The 13,158-nt window shown below is 50.3% G+C and overlaps 1 protein-coding gene across 4 annotated transcripts in view; it reads right to left on the minus strand.

Moving 5' to 3' along the window:
- C13H18orf25 (chromosome 13 C18orf25 homolog) overlaps window positions 1-2,848 on the minus strand; it is an 83,800-nt gene extending 80,952 nt beyond the window's left edge. Inside the window, exons 1-2 of one of the 4 annotated variants that reach the window (XM_036204378.1) lie at window positions 1,499-1,882; window positions 1,135-1,289 (exon numbers count right to left, since the gene is read on the minus strand). The gene's annotated coding sequence lies outside the window, so the exon portion shown is untranslated. Of the gene's footprint in view, window positions 1-1,134; window positions 1,290-1,498; window positions 1,883-2,062; window positions 2,369-2,673 lie in introns of those variants that run through there. The other 3 variants (XM_036204379.1, XM_036204377.1, XM_036204380.1) reach the window with 3 other exon arrangements.
- Window positions 2,849-13,158: the final 10,310 nt, after the last annotated feature.

Here is a 13,158-nt window from a genome sequence, read left to right on the forward strand (position 1 = left end):
GATCTCCACTTAATAAAACAATGCATGCACCCAAGCATAAAATTGTAACTCAAATTAAAAAGAAATCTGAGCACTCAGGAGGCTGAGGCATGGGGACGGAGATTGGCCTGAGCTACAAGGTGAGACTGTCTTCAACAACAAAAATCTGATTTACTTGGTCCTCTAGTTAAAGCTGCCTTGTCGTTTCTCCTTGTCTTTCAAATTTCATACATTTATTTTGAGGTTTATACCTATATTAACATGAAGCAGGGCATGGCGGTGAACCCTTGCAATCCTAGCATTTGGAAGCAGAAAGCAGGAGAATCAGTTCAAAACCAGTCCGTGCTACACAAGATCCTGTCAGGAACACACAAATCTCCATGTATGGTGGGGGGGGGGGGAGACAACAGAGTATAGTTTGCCATTTTAGTATAACATTGCACAGCCAGTCATGGTGGCACATTCCTTTAATCCCAACACTTGGGAGACAGAAGCAGACAGAACTCAGAAGTTCAGGGTCAGCCTGGTCTACAAAGCTAGTTTCTGGACAGCCAGAGCTACAAAGAGAAACCCTGTCTTGAAAACCCAAAACCAAAACAAATTTAAAAAAAAAAAAAAAAAGTATTACTGAGAAGCACTCTAAAGAAAGTCAATTTATAGGTTAAAAATATTTTTCGTTCTCATGTAATAGAAGTGAATTAAAATTTCAGTAAAATTCTTTTTAAAGTTGTATGTAGGTCACTGGAGTCAAGTCCATCTAGGCTTCCTAAATTCAAATTTAATTAAGTAATTACATATTTATAGACAATCTACTAAGCACAATGCATGCTACTTAACACTGTATTAGCATATAAATATGGTCCTCCAAAAAAGAAAAAAAAAAAAAGATTACTGCTGTAATTCTTCAAGATAACAGAAGATTCATATCAACTGTAGGTCTAAAGTGCTAGCTAGTTAAACCAAAAGGCAATGCTCTGATTACTGGAGAAATCCAAATTGCCAGAATCAGCAAAACTACATTACAAAGTTAATAGCCTCCATCCTTAAAATATCCCAAGAGGAGAAACAGAGTGATTCAAACTGTTAGCATGTGCCTAACGATACAGTAATAACCTAAGCAAACGGTCAGATGCATTAATAATTAAGTGACCCAACCTTTACAAGGCATCATCGGTGGGGCTTCCCCCCAAACGGAGGCAAAGATCCAGATACAAAAAGCGCAAATGCACAACTGCATGCACAAACTGCCCAAGCGGTGAAGATCTGGAAGGGCTGCACGGGTTCTATGCTTCCACCGCTCAGCCTCTATTCTGTGATAAAGACGGGGTAATTTAAAGGTGAGAATGAATAGCATACCAATCCGACGGGGGGGGGGGGGGGGGGGAGTTGCTCCATAAAAAAACACATTATAAAAATAAGCGCTTTAAGATATACGATGAGGCATTATGCTGGGGAGGGAAACACTCTGGGAACTCGAGGGAGGCAAGAGTCCTTAATCCGGGGGGGTCGTCAAGATTACATCTGCTCTGGCCTTTAAAGTTGACAAACTCGCAGGTCAGTGTCGGACCAGGCACACTTGATTCTGGGGATCTGTGGACCGACAGTCGCGGAAGCGGCGCGAGGCCGGCACCAAGCCAGGGAAGCCCTTTCTCGCTCCTCCTCCAAGGCCACCACGGGAGGGGGCTCTCCGCGGCTCGGGCAGGTGTCCCCCGCCAGCCTCCGGTGCCGAGCTGGCGGGGCTGCCGCCTCAGCGGCTCCCACGGGCCGGCCGGGCTCCGGAAAGTTGCGTCCAACACAACTCTGCGGCCTGGGGGCTGCGGTCCCTCCAGCCCGCCGTCGCCTCGGTGCCGGCGGCCGGGGGAGGACACTTCGGCGGGTAGAGGACGCGAGGGTCACCCGCGGCGGGCGAGCGAGGGGTCCGGGCCGCGCCTCCGCTCGGCGTGACCCCACGCTCGGACGCCGCAGAGCCCTCAGCCCGGCCCCGCTCCCCCTCGGCCTCGCAAGCGCCTCCCTGGAGCGCAGCCCCGGCCCCGCGGCTCGCCCCGCGGCCAAGGCCGCTCCCCCGCGCCCCTTCGTGCCTCACCTGCGCCCCGCCGTCCGTGCCTCCTCGCTGGCCCCGCGCGCCCCGACGGGGCACGCGCGCCCACCCCGGGCGACGCTGACGGGCCGCAGACTCGGGCCGCGGCGGCCCCGCCGCCCCCGTTCTCCTCAGACAACTCCCAGCCGCGGGGCAGACGAACGCGGCCGGAGCCCCGGCAGAGGGGCAGAGTAAAAGCTCGCCGCCTCCGCAGCCTCCAACACCAATTCCCTTCAGTCGTCCGCGCCGCCCCAAGAAAATGTCACCAGAGGCCGTTCCGCTCTGCGCCTCACTTCCGCCCGGAACCACAGAGCAGCGCCACCGGGCTAGAGCGGCCGCCGCGGCGGCGGGAACCCGTCGTGACTGGCGGGTGGCCCGGAGCAAGCCGCGCAGCGCCACCTGGCGGCGGGGATACGCGCAGGCCCTTCAGGGAGCGCGGGTTCCAGCGCGGTTCCAGCGCGCCGGCTTCCCGGGCTTTCGAGCGGACCCTCTTTCTGTTCCCGCAACCTCCATCCAGTAACGTCGGTCTCGGAGAGCCAAGATGCCAGGCGATGCAAGCCAGGGACAGTACCTCAAAAGCACGGGAATCCGCTTCCCGAGCGCTGCCCAGTACTCACCCACTCGTGAAGCCTTTCCGATGGAAGCTCACGATGTCCAAATCGTAGAGCCACTCCAGCCGGACGGAGGTCAGCTCCCTTCTCTTGCCACTTTCCCGCGGGAGCCAACAGCTGCGGTCCGGGAACCGCTCGTCTGCAACACCCGCACTAACAACGTCTTGTTCAAGTTTTCGGCTCCGGAACGGCGTTGGGCTTGCGGCTAGCGCGCCACCTGCTGGTGAGACCGCATTCCAGGGGACCCGGCTCCGCCACCACGCTTCAGACGCCCCAAATTCCACCTCTGCAGAGTCACTCCTTGGTTTGGCGCGCCCTAGGAAGGGTGACCGACACATACCAATGTGAGTTTTGCAGACCCGTCCTTAAGATGGGCGCGGGGCACGTGCTGGACTCAGGACCTGGAGAAAATGGGAAGGGCAAGTAGAGAGCTCCAGAGACTGATGCTGAGGACAACCTTTCCACGCAAGGTCGACTCCCTAAAAGCAGTGCAGGTTTTTTGGAGGAGAGGAAAGATGTGAAAGGTTTGAGGAAAAAAAAAAGGATTGCGATCTGTCCCCTCTCTCCCCGTGTACCGGAAATTGAACTGATCCCTGCAGATGCTTGACAAAGGCAGGAAGTCTTTTCCTTCTTTTTTCGAGGTGTATGATGTCTCCAGACTCTGCTACCAGAAATCAGAGCAGACCTTTACCAGTTTGGATAACGGCTAGACCTGTCTCAAAATTTGAAAAAGGTCTGGGGGGAAATGGATTTGGTGTCTGCTGTGTCTCTCCATCCTTCGGTGATAGTAACTTTTCCATGTTGGTGGTCTTTCTAGTAACGAAACCAACTGCCCAGCGACTGGCAGAATGAAGGTGGAGGCTGCCTGCAGTGAGTCCTCCCCTGTCCCATTATCACTGCCCTGCATCTCAAACGCCAGACCATAAAAGGAAATGGGACCAAGACCCCTGAACCTGGGGCCCACTCAGCCTTCAGAGCTTCTGTTTGCTGTGGGATGTCAACCCATCCTCTCCGACAGCATCTGCAGGAAGAGGGTTCACAGACAATTTCTGTTAATAAATTGCCTCTGTGTAAGGGGGTGTGAAATCTTGCGTGAGGTTCCTCAAAAGGAGATTTGGGAGAAAAAAACCTGCAGCACTGGTCCCACGCCTCCATCAACATCAGTTACCTCCTTAGACTAGGTAGCTCTGTTCTCCCGTTCACTCGGGATTTATGTTTATCATTATCTTGTCATTTTGAGAGAGAGAGATGCTGGTGAGCTCAGAAGACAACCTTGGGAGTCTGCCCTCGCCTTCCACGATGAGCTGTGAGGGTCAAACTCAGATGGTCAAGCTTCCAAGGCAAGCACAGTCTTCTCGCCCGCCCTTTCTCAAGACCTTTTAAGTATGTTTTATCCACATATAACAACTGTACTATTTGTAGGGTACAGTGTGCCATGTCAAAACACGTATGATGTCATGGTCAAATCAGCATAATTGGCTCAGACTTTTTTTTGGGGGGGGGGGGGTTTCGAGACAGGGTTTCTCTGTGTAGCTTTGTGCCTTTCCTGGAACTCGCTTTGGAGACCAGGTTGGCCTCGAACTCACAGAGATCCGCCTGGCTCTGCCTCCCGAGTGCTGGGATTAAAGGCATGCGCCACCACTGTGTGTGTGCGCGTCTGTGTGTGTGTCTGTGTGTCTGAGGTGGGAGGCAGGACTCCATGGTACGGCTTCCCTGAGGCCACTACTCACAATGAAGTGGGACTTTCAGTGATGAAGTTGTTTTAGAATCACCCAGGCTCCTGGAAATAGCCCCTCACCTGTGTTCCTATTATAAATAAGCCAGGACACTCATTGGTTCACGAAGTGGGACTTGGGAGGAATCATTACTTTGATCTGTCACAGGTGTCCTATTTATTTTTCCACAAATTTCCCCCACATTTCCCCCAGGGAAAGTTAATGTGACAACATTTAAGTGAAATCATGCAGAGTTTCAGCACTTGTCCTTTGGTCCCTGACATATTCCATTTAACATCCAAAACCTCCAAGATGCGAGAAATGGTAGAATTTTATTTCATGGCTGGATAATAGTCTACTCTGTGCATCACATTCATATTTGTCAATAGAGCTGTAATAAACATATAAGTGCAGATATTTCTTTGATATGCTGATCCCATTTGAGATATATATTTTTATATATGTAGGATATATATACATCTTATACAGTCCGTTCATTTTTGCTAACTGGCATTGGCACAGAGATTTCCAGTCCTAAGTAAAGTGAGAGAATGAGATAATAATGGCTTTTATTAAATACTATGCACCAGATGCTGTGCTATTTAAATGGGTTTATTCATCTACACCTCACAGCAGCCCCATGGGCTTGGTGGTATTTTTAATCCCTGTAAAGGTGTAAGGCAGTGGACTCTGCGGAAATGCTGAGCCTCCGCACTGTGATAGCCTTGTAACCGCAGACAAGGCACAGTTTCCAGAGTTCACTTTCTTGCCCTGCCTGGAAGTAGCCTTCCACGGAATGGCATTGCATCCTCATAGAGAAGTCTGTGAAGCTAGAAGCAGTCAAAGGAATCCAAATAGTCAAAAGTCTGAATTTGGACCTGGCTCTGCCTCACTCCAGCAGAGTGACCTTCAAGCAATTGTGTGACCTCACTGGATCTTGGAGTCCTTACTGGTCCAAAGGATGACCTCTGGATGCTCTTGAGGGTGAAGGTGAAATGGGGAATGCATAGAAAGATCCCAGAACAGTCCTTGGCTCAAAGAGAACACACAACTCAGGGCTGTCCTTCTGGTGCCAGGGTCCCGAGTCACATGTTAGGAGTCCCAAGGCACACAGGCGTAATGCTTCAGTACAGTGACATCCCATCTCAACATGATTCTTTTTTTTTTTTTTTTTTTTTTCCCAGAACAACAGGTTCACATGGAACTAGAGCCATAATGGAACAGTGCAGAAGGATGTCAGGAGGTGGCCAAGTGAGGGCTGGGAAGAACTCTTTTCTTCTCTCTTGGCAGGATGATTGACATTCCTTAGCCTGGGGTGAAGTGCTCAGAGACCCGGTTCCATGCCCCTCTTTCTTGTCAGTTGAGCCAATGAAACCTAGTCCACACAGAAAGACTAGCTTTTTTTTCATGTGTATGAATGTTTTGCCTGCATGTACATATGTACACCACATGCTTGTCTGGAGCCTGTGGCAAGTGTCAGATCATCATAAGTGAGTCATCATATGAGTGCTGGGAGTTGAACTTGGATCCTCTGCAAGAACTAGTGCTCTTCACTGCTGAACCATCTCTCCATCCCCAAGTCTAACTCCTTAAAAGAAGGAAAATACATGCACACCTTTAATCCCAGCACTCAGGAGGCAGAGGCAGGTGGATCTCTACAAGTTCCAGGCCAGCCTGGTCTACAGAGTGAGTTCCAGACCAGCCAGGACTACACAGAGAAACCCTGTCTCAAAAAATCAAAAAGAAAGAGAAGGAAAATGGAAATAAATGCAAAAGATAGTTTCTAATTTGTCAACAAGGCTCCCCCGCCTCCTGCCCCTCTCTCTGCTCCAGCTATAGCTAAGGATTTCTGGTTCCCCTGCTGAAATGACAGGCATGTGCCACTACACCTAGTGACCCAGTTTATACTGTGCTGTGGATCAAAGCTGGGCCTTCCTGCATGCTAGCAAGCACTCTATCAATGAGCTACATTCCCAGTCTATGGCCTTCCATTTTCTTAAATAAAGCTATAACAAGCTAGGCTAGCTGTCCACAGTAGACTAATTAGTGAGGTCTAACAACTTCCCTGTCCCCTACAAATCCATCCTCAGGATTCTGACATAAGGTTTAAGTTTAACTAGGGAACAAAGCCAGGCATAGTGGCACATGCCTTTAATCCCAGCACTCAAGTGGCAGAGGCAAGTGGGTCTCTGTGAGTTCAAGACCAGCCTGATCTACATAGTGAGTTCCTGGAGAGGTAGAACTACAAAATGAAAACTTGTTTCAGAAAGAAAGCTTGACTTTCTCTTACCCACTAACAGTTCAGAGAAGAGGGAGCGAAGGACTCGAACCAGCTGCCCAGGAGGCTAGTAGGAGCTCTGGAAGAAAGGGCTATATCTGAAGACTCCGGGGGAAGAAAGGAAAACATAGGAGGCGGTATGGCAAGGGTATCCACCCTCAAGAGTTCCCTATGAGTGGCCACAAAAGACACCTAGTTTGAGAAGAAAGGGTTTGACCTTTTATTTCCACTTGGATTTTCTTCTTTCCTACTTCAAGTCCCCAGAAAGACAAAGTGCCAGCTCAGGAGGAAGGCATCTTGAAACCTCTCCATGGGTTGACCTGGAGGTCTCAGAGTGAAGTCAGGCTCCCCAAAAGTATAATACACCAGCAAATCTGGAGAGCAAGTGCCCAGAGCAGCACCATGCCTGGAAGCAGAGAGAACACACACCCAGACTTCAGGTCAGTCTCAGGGATGCATGACTGCCCTCAGAGAGCTAAGAGTTGCTTTGATAGAACACTAAGAATCCATCTCCTGGATGAATTATTGTCACCAGAGGAAATCCTATCTAAAGCGAAACTATGGATTTGAAGTTTGTCCTGGTCAGGGTTACTATTGCTATGATGAAACGTCACAACCAAAAGCAAGTTGAGGAGGAAAGGGGGTCTTTGGCTTACATACCCTGAATCACAGGCCACTCAGGGAAGGGAAGGCAGGAACCAAAACTGGGCACAAGCTATGGAAGAGTGCTGCTTACTGGCTTGCTCCTCAGGGCTAGCTCAGCCTGCTTTCTTATAGAACCCAGGACCGCCAGCCCAGAGTTGGCTCCACCCACAGTGGACTAGACCCTCCCCTGTCAGTCACTAATTAAGAAATGCCTTGCAGACATGCATTCAGCCAGATATCATGGAGGCATTTTCTCAGTTGACTCTAGCTTGTGTCAAGTTGACACACAACTAGCCAGCACACCATCTGCCCCTGCTCCACTACCCCAGACCCCTCCTTAATCCAGCCAGTGCCCTTTCCCATTACTTAAGGAACAGGACTTCAATCTTCTTTGCCTTCCTCGCTTCTAACAGCCAAATCTTCCTGCCTGGGACTCTCCGTCTCCGTGTCTCCACGTCTTAACAACCGTTTGTGGAGACTAGTTCTCATCAGAGTGGTAAATGACTAATATAGCGCCCCTCCCAGGCGACAGAACACCCTGTCTAACTAATATAAACGCTTCTCCAGAGTTTGTCAAAGGGGGACATAGGATGGAGGGATTTTAGACAGAAAGATGGATCCGCTGGTAAGCCAGGCTTTGTGGAACCCTCAAATCCTATTTTGTTAGCCCAGAAGGGCCAGCCTAACATGCACGAATTCATGTCTGTATTCTTTCTATGCCCTAATGCCAACTATCTTCCAGACCTGGGAAATACCAGGACATTCTGGAATTTGCAATCAAAGTAATAAAAAGAACCAGATCTGTCTTGTTGATATTGGTGTCGCGATCACTCAGAGAAGAAAGATTGCTGTCACAGGTCACAAAGCCTCTGCCACAACCAGCAGGGCTGGAATTAAAGTGCAGCCAGGAACTCCTTGTGCTTCTGGGGGAGTGGGCCAGTGTCAGAGGACTTGCATGGCATAAACATACCAACAGGAAGAAGAACCCAAATGTGAAGTGTCCTAGGCCTTTTCAAATTTCACTTGATATCCTTCTAATTTTCTCCAGAAACTTTAGAACACATCTCCTCAACTCCATGCCAAAATGAAGGTTAGATGTAGTAGGTAGGTTTCTCTGGCCCCGCCCAGTCCCAAAGCCACTTATAAAATAATCACTCAGAGGCTTAATCTTTTTGTTTGTTTGTTTTTCGTTTTTCGAGACAGGGTTTCTCTGTGTAGCTTTGCGCCTTTCCTGGAACTCACTTGGTAGCCCAAGCTGGCCTCGAACTCACAGAGATCCGCCTGGCTCTGCCTCCTGAGTGCTGGAATTAAAGGCATGCACCACCACTGCCCGGCATTATTATTTACAAACTGTATGGCCTATGGCAGGTGTCTTGCTAGCTAGCTCTTATATCTTAAATTAACCCATTTCTATTAATCTATGTTGTCAGGTGGCCATGGCATGTCTGCTGGCATGTTGTTCCTTGGGCAGCAGGCTGGCATCTCTCCCTCCTTTTTCTTTCTGTCTCTCTGCTTGGATTTCCCACCTGTGTCTCTGCTGCCTTGCCATGGGCCAAAGCAACTTTATTAGCCAATGGGAGCAACACATATTCACAGCCTATAGAAAGACACCCCACAGCAGCCAGAGAGGCAACTCAAACTGCAGGGACATGTCATGGGACTTCAGGAAGCTGGCTTCTGCCCAGCAGCTCCCCATCCTCCCATGCGGCCCTGTTCCTTCAGCCTGCCCCTTGGCAGGGGTGTGTTCACAGCCAGAAACTTTTGGGTGATGGTGAACTAAAAAAGCAAGCAAAGACAGGGAGGCAGTTTGTCGTCATGGGAGACCTCAAAGAGATGGCTCCTGGCTGCAGAGGGAGGGGAAAGCTCCGTCATTGCCAAGACCAACCTCCCGGCCAGTGCCTACCAGGCTAGTGGCAGAAACATCACGCCTCTGGCTTCACCCCAGCCCACTGGCAAGCCAGGACCTCAGGTCTGCTTCCGCGGTACCTCAAGCTTCGTTTCCTCTCTCTTTTTGTCACCTGTCCCCACTTTGCTTTGCCCTTCTCTCTTTGAGTCCTGCTCACCTCGTCCAGTGTAGACTCCTGCCTGTGTCTATGTCAAGACGGGGGTCTCCCGGGCAGCCAGAGTGGGAAGCAATGAGAGTCCTCCATGTGGTCCAGAGGAAGCCCTGGTCTCTTCTTGATGGTGGAAGGGGACAACAAAGACAAGTGGGTTATGGAGAGGACAGAGGTGCCTGTGGTTTCCAAGAGTCCTCTTGGGACAAAGGTGACAATACAATCTCAAAAGCTGAACTGGTATTCTTTCTATGTCCTTGGTCCCTTGGAGGTAGGCCGGGTGCTAGCTGGCTGGCTGCATCATCTTCAGAGCTGGAAGGATCCTGCCTATCCTGCACAGGCCCTCTTGGGCTTGTTTCTGGGCAGGCTTTCCTCTGCAGTTGGTTGAACTTGATCTGTGTCATCCTCTCCACTCTGGTCCTCAGTGCTGGAACAATGGAAGGATTCATTAGTTAGCTGGACTTTGGGTCTCCAACTAGAAGCACCTATCCATCGACAAGATTCCCTTTGTGCAGGGCTTGCCACAAGTCACTGTGAAGATAGCCACCATTCGGTCTCAGGAGTGACAAAATACTCCCCAAACAGGTGAGGGGGGGATGGAGTAGATTCTGGGTCAGTTCAAGATCTGGCAACATTTCTACAGTGTGCATGTTGGCGGTAGTGGTAGTGTGAGGAAGCAGCATTTCAGAGAACAACTAGGGATTCAGTTTGTCCTTTATGGTTGGATAACAATCTGTCTTCCAACTCACCCATATAAGAAACGTCACAAGGGTACATGACCTATCCACCTACTTCCCTATCTTCCTATCAACAGACCTACCTATCTACTGATTGATTTATTGATCTACCTACCTATCTATAGTCTATCTATTGCCTATCCCCAAAGCAGAGAGAAGAACCTAGAGTCTCACACATGCTATGCAAGATTCCACACTAATGCCTAGTTTATACCCACATCCAAACTAACCTAATTTCTACTCCAAGGCCCCCACCTGACAGAAGGGCTCATTTTGTTATTACCAAAGCCTCATTCTCTCCCCTTCCTGCCAAGTACTCCCAGAATCCAATCTTCTAGAAAGGTATGCTCTAGACCTTCATCTGTGTACATCCCTCACTTGACCAAACCCCAAAATACACTATGGCAGGTCTCTGGCCTCATGTCATGAATGGGGACACCTTTCCCAAGGCTGGGATACCCAGGATCCTCCAAGGACATCTCTAGAGTGGATGGCTGTGTAAGGATCAGCATAGCAGTAAGTTTCTCCCCGCTGAGGCTCTGAGGGTTGCTTCTCTCAAAAGTCCTCATCACCTTTCACCCTATTCCCTTCCCCACTCAACAGTACATATCGAAATGGCAAGAGCCCATGTCCCTGACACTAGTGGTCACCAGCCTGGCTGTCTACTACAAATGGGAGGAGTGGAGAAGAAGACTGGATGGAAGGGATCGGAAGGCCAGATGCCATCCTGCCGCTCATCCACGGAAGCAGCACTGCACAGACACCAGCTCCAGAGTCGAGTGCCCTGCTGAGCACTGAGGACACGTGACCCCAGGAAGCCCCTCCAGAGCCACACACAGCCTAGCCTCTGCTTTGGAACAATCACCTCACATGAAAACCGGATAAAGGGTTGTGTAGACAGACACGCTCTGCAGAGAGGACCAGTCCAGTCCTCTGTTCCTTCCCAGCAACCCTTGTATCAAGCAAGTCATCCTCCATCTAAGAGAGGCCAGCCAGATGGGCTGAGAGATGGATCTGCGTTAGAATACATACGGGTCTCCAGAGGGTCTGAATTCGGTTCCCAGCACCCACATCAGGCAGCCCACAGCTGTCTGTAATTCTAGCTCCAGGCCATCAGACTCCCTCTACTGGTCTTCCTAGAAATCCATGTCCATACACGGAGACATATAAATAAAAACAAATCCTTCTTTTTCCTTTTTTTCATTTTTTGTTTTTGTTTGTGTTTGTTTTTGTGGTTTTTCAAGACAGGGTTTCTCTGTTTAGTCCTTACTGTCCTGGAATTCATTTTGTAGACCAGGCTGGCCTCGAACTCAGAGATCCACCTGTCTCTGCCTCCCGAGTACTGGGATTAACGACCTATGCCGCCACCACTTGGCTCATTTTTGATTTTTTGAGTCTCACTATGTAGCCCCAGCTGTCCTGGAACTCTCTCTATAGACCAGGCTACCCTCCATACCATCAATCCACAGAGATCTGCCTGCCACTGCCTCCTGAGTGCTGGGACACCTGGCAAACAGAAATAAATCTTGATAGAGAGGGGGAGGGGGGCAGTCCAGAGACACTCATGGAAGGAGGTTGGCACAGCACCCTAGCTACATGGAACTAAAGAGGAACTGCATTTGTGGTTCTTTCCTGAATCAAAGAACCGCTACACACCTGAGTGGAAACCCAACTATGTACTTCCTTTTCCCCGGTAGTGCTGGGGATCAAACCCAAGCCCTCACACTTGTTAGGCCCACATTCTACCACTCAGCTACATCCCTAGCCTGAGGCCACACTGGCAGGGACTTCCACATCCATTCAATAAGAGTGCACGCGCGCGCGCGTGTGCACACACACACACACACACACACACACACACACACACACACACACACAGTGTTGGGAAATCACCAAAGCCTACCAGCTCCTTTTACAGATAATGAAGTCCAGGCCTACAGGTTAGGAAACCAACAAAGAGTGGCAGTTAGGCTAGAGGCCACTTGGTCCAGGCACTAGCCACAGTCCGGAGCTCATCTGACATTAAGGTCTGCTACCTGAAGCTTCTTTCCTAGTGTTTGTATTCTTTCCTCTGCAGCAACTATCCTGAACACTGGCACAAATCCCCTCACGAGAGGGAACTGAGGTCACAGCAATTCAGAGTGCAGCTAAGTGCTCTCTGCAGGGGCCCCAAGGTGTGCTTCTGTTTGTACTTGCCCTGTCTGGGCTTAGCTTAAGCACTGAGCCATGGACGACATCGAGCTGCGTGTAAACACGAATCAACGAATAGCTGAAGAACTAGAAGACAAGAGATGCTGTTTAAAGACATGAGTGAAGAGGGACTCTTGAAACAATAGAGCAAATGAACTTGGCATTGGCTGGAGGCCTCTGCCAGGCTTGTGCCCGGGTACCTGTCCCCATTCTCCAGGGACCTTTAAAGGTTATCTTGGGCTCCTTTCTCTCCTTCATCCCCATATCAAATTAGTTTCCAAGTTCTCTTGTTTCTCCTTCTTTTCCATCGCTGTGCCTGCATCCTGGCCTAGGTCCTTATCACTTGGAGCCAGTCTGGACTCCGGCTGCCTGGGTGAGCACAAAGTCTGGCAGGCAGTTCCACAGCCAGCTTACTGCCTCAGGCTGTGCTGACTCTGGGTTTGTCTCCTCCCCCTTAGTGGTTCAGGTCTCCCCCCCCCCCTTATCAGCTGCCCTCACGCGTACCAGGCTCCTGCACCCTGTGCCAGCTCCCGGCTTGGCCACCCAGTCCCTGTGTACTCAGGCTTTCTCTACCACCTCTCCCTCCCCCAGCCCCTTCCTCAGGTTTCAATTAACTAGCTGCCCATAGATTGCGGCAAATTTACTGTCCCTGAAATAGAAGTGGCCCATAGCGAGGCTTAATGAGATCATCCCCCAAGGAATTTAATAAGGGACAATCCCTTTAGCTAGGCAGATGAGAGTTTAGCTGTGTGTGCAAGGGGGTGTTGGGGGAGGGGAGGCAGAGGGTTCACGATGCACTACTCCCGGGGTGAGTGGGCAGTCGGATTGAGGGAGCGCCAGGGAGGGTGGGACTGAGAGCAAGAAAGGTGGGA

The sequence above is a fragment of the Onychomys torridus genome, chromosome 13 (genome assembly GCF_903995425.1).
Source record: "Onychomys torridus chromosome 13, mOncTor1.1, whole genome shotgun sequence".
Lineage (NCBI taxonomy): Eukaryota > Metazoa > Chordata > Mammalia > Rodentia > Cricetidae > Onychomys > Onychomys torridus.